The 4,117-nt window shown below is 26.4% G+C and overlaps 1 long non-coding RNA gene across 1 annotated transcript; it reads left to right on the forward strand.

Annotated features, from left to right (window-relative positions):
• The first annotated feature begins 2,117 nt into the window (after positions 1-2,117).
• On the forward strand, positions 2,118-3,238 carry LOC127105686 (uncharacterized). The gene is made up of 3 exons (XR_007795106.1): positions 2,118-2,311; positions 2,596-2,722; positions 2,851-3,238. It is a non-coding gene; the product is annotated as an uncharacterized LOC127105686 (long non-coding RNA).
• Positions 3,239-4,117: the final 879 nt, after the last annotated feature.

Here is a 4,117-nt window from a genome sequence, read left to right on the forward strand (position 1 = left end):
ATTTGAACTTCTAGAATTAATTTGAAATTAAAATCAATTTGGGAAAAGATTATGACACAATGATGAATCTAATAACAACATCCAATGGATTAATGAATCTAAGTGATATCAAGACCTTGAAGGAAATTGAACCATGGCCGAAGGAAATGAATGGATGAATGTATCAATGAATCATACACTAGAAACATGTATTCAAGAATTAAATGGTTGATTTTGAATGAACATGGATCCAAGAGTGAAGTAAGGTAGGAAACCAAATGGATACCTGGTTAACAAGACATGTGTTAAACCTCAAAGATCAAGGCATGATCATGCTTGATCAGATGCCTCAAGATAGGTGATTTACCATGCAAGTGAAAGGATCTACCAATGGATTAGGGTCTGATTAATTGATCCACCTGAAATTACTGATGAACCCTGGTTTCCACTAGGTGTAAGCCCAAACCCATGAATTCAAGTCAGTTATCTTCTTGTGTTGAAACATGTTTATGCAGATGAAATGAATGCTTATGATGATATGAAAATGATTGGGGTTAGTGATCTATATGAACATTATGAAGGGTAGGGTGAATTTTGGGGAATGACAGTACAAAATAAAAGGCGTGGAAGCTTGCCAAATCCGTGTATGGATTAAAAAACAAGCATTGAACCAATGACATCAAACGTTTGACTTTGTCATTGAAAGATTTACCAATTATTGGGGAGACACACAACTTAGGGAAAGATTTTTCAATCATTATCAAGATAAGAATTCGAAGAGTCTGTCACCATCAAAATGGGGATATTATGAAGAATACATCTTATATCTAGTCCAGTTTTGATGAATACAGAGATTATCAAAGAAGAAAAGGATCAAAAGTGTCATACACATCAATGATGAAATAGATCAAGAAGGTCCAACATAGAAATTCAAGTGAAGATTTGAGACAAGTGATAACTAAGGTGCTCATTGCAATTTTTATTATACTACTTTAAATTGCTCATAATTTCATCTCTCACTTCATCTAAAACCTGCTTGCATCATCATGCATGGCTATCTAAAAACACTCTTCATCAAACTCTTGTGACAAGTGTTTGTACACAAAGTTGTGTGAGAACATTGTGATATTCCTTTGTCTCTATGTTGATTACATATTGATCATTAGCTATGAGATGAATGGAATTTTAGAAACCAAGAGGTTTCTAACTTCCACATTCAAGAGAAATTTTATGAATAATTTAAAAATTAAACATTTAAGTCAAACATATAGCGTCAATGAGGAAAAACTGTGTAAAGTTTCCAAGTGAATCTTAAGGATTTGGACCACATAAATGAGGCATATTGAACTACCGTATTTTTTTATTTATGCAAAAAATCTGGTATACCGAATTTTTCAAAAAACCTGATACTTTTCAATATTTTTAGAATATTTTGAAATATCGGTAGAAATGTACCAAACTCTTTGAAATCTCCGGTACGAACACAAACCCCTACCCAAAACCTGCCGAATTTTCCAAAAAAAATTCACTAAACCTACATCAAAATATCATTTATTTTTCATTAAAGTATAGTATAAATACAAATAAAAATACTTAATATTTCAAAAAAAACTAATAAAAAATCAAACCGAATTTTCCAAATTCAGGTAAAAATGCATAAGATTTCTCTCTTGGAAAAGTTTACATACCAAACATATCAAAATTAACTACCGAATTTTTTATTTTTACCAATTTTACAGGGTGAATGGTTTTTTACATAATGTGAATTTTAGAAAGGTAGATAATAAAAAGGGTACTTTTGTTATTATAAAATTATGTGGGGTGACAGGTCGGGGGTGACATAATAAATTTTTTTGGAGGAGGGGGTGTCGAATATTTAAATTGAATTTGGGTTTGTTAGTTTTTGGGTATTAAGAATTTTAAGCCCAAATTTGTTTTTTAATAAGTCCAACTTCTAGAAGTCTATTCTAGAGAGACTAATGGATTTCACTAGATGAGGATAAGTTAGAATTTTTTTCTAGAATACTAGAGAAAGAGTGATTTATAGTCATTAGATTAAGTTTGTGGTGACAAAATCCTAATTGTTGATTTAGAAATACCACTAGTATAAATAGATATGATGCACTTGAGTTTGTATTAAGCCAAAATTATATACACTCAATAATACATGTAGCCTTCTCTTTTCCAAAAGTTTTATGTCCTTTTTCAAATAGTTAAACACTTTCTCTACCAATCCAAAACTTCCTTCCAACCATTAGTGCGTTGTGATTATTCTATTTTGAGCAGTTATATGTTATATAAACATAAATTAAACAGAAATGTGAAATACCTGGTAAATAAAATAGCTATATTCTTATTACAAACACAAACACCTTTTTACTTTATTATTTGACTATCAAACTCGCGCCGAGAATCAATTTTCATAGTGTTCCACCACTTAACCATACTCCTATTATATAATATAATAAAATAAATCCAATATTTTAAGTTTTTTAAAAATAAAATAAATATTGGTGTGCATTTGCACTATTTCTTTAGATCTGATTCAACTATCTATTTAATTTCATTTGTATTGAATATTCAAATATTTACTAAATCTTGATCTAAATTATGCAGCTTTACTGTAAGCTAATGAAGATGAAATTTATTCATTCGGCGAAAAATTCTACAATGCAATTTGATTGGTCTCTTGTCGGAGATATTATTTTTCGTTTCTCGACCCTGATTTCCTTGATTAAATGAGGTGAATTTGATCTTAATTTATGATTTTTGATGTCATTGGGATTTTTTGAGGTTTTGTTGAAGCCCAATGTAAATTTTGATATTAATTATAATTTTTTTTTAATTTCCTATTTGTCCCACTATCGCCAGTTATAATTGAAGATTGAGAGGGACACTAATGGCATGCTTCGGTGTCAGCTTCTCTTGTGTTACTTTCTGAATTTGGAATCAATGAAATCAACTGCTGCTCTCTTCTTAGAATTTCTGAATGCATGATTATCCGTGAAAAATGGTAATTTGAAGGAGTTCCTGCCAAAGAAGGCCTTTGTATTTCCACGGCGAGCATGTTAGGAGATAACAATGATAGGAAGAGAAAGCAAGCAGAAGATATTGTGGATGAGTTCAGAAATTCCAAGTCATTCTCATCTTCGATGTATTATATGTTAAGTTTGTATATTAGAAACTAAAAATATTTATTGAAAAATAGAATGTATTCAAAAATTAATTCAAAAGTAAATTAAATCTTAAGTGAATTTCATCAAATTATTCTATGTATTTCTGATATAATTATACCATTTATTTAGATAATTATACTATGTTAAAAATAATTATTTAACTAAAATTTATTAAATTATTTGTAAAAAAACTATAAAAGATATTTGAAAAACAAATTATTTAAAATGTATAAGAATGAAAGTAAAAAAAATTAAGATATAATAACAATGCATATATATTTTATAAAGATATTTATGTTACATAAATAAGAGAATGGTTGAATATTTCCTTTTGTTCAATAAAAACAAAAAAAAAATATAAAATACTCATTTGTTACTATTATTATTATTATTACTATTATTATTATTATTATTATTATTATTATTATTATTATTATTATTATTATTATATTCAACCATTCTCTATTTATGTAACATAAATATCTCAAAAACAATATATATGTATTGTTACTATATCTTAATTTTTTTAAAAAAATTGACTTTCATTATTATACTTTTAAAATAAATTTAAAAAAAAATAAAATATCTTTTAAAGTTTTTTTACTAATAATTTAATAAAATTTAGTTAAATAATTATTTTTAACATAGTATAATTATCTAAATAAATAGTATAAATATATAAGAAATGCATAGAATAATTTGATGAAATTCACTTAATATTTAATTTACTTTTGAATTAATTTTTTAATCCATTCTATTTTTCACAAAATATTTCTAATTATTATTATTAATATGTTATTATTATTATTATTATTATTATTATTATTATATTCAACCATTCTCTTATTTATGTAACATAAGTATCTCAATAAAATGTATACGTATTGTTACTATATCTTAATTTTTTAAATTTTTTTTACTTTCATTATTATAATTTTAAAATAAATTAAAAAGTTTTTCAA

The sequence above is a fragment of the Lathyrus oleraceus genome, chromosome 7, assembly GCF_024323335.1.
Source record: "Lathyrus oleraceus cultivar Zhongwan6 chromosome 7, CAAS_Psat_ZW6_1.0, whole genome shotgun sequence".
NCBI lineage: Eukaryota > Viridiplantae > Streptophyta > Magnoliopsida > Fabales > Fabaceae > Lathyrus > Lathyrus oleraceus.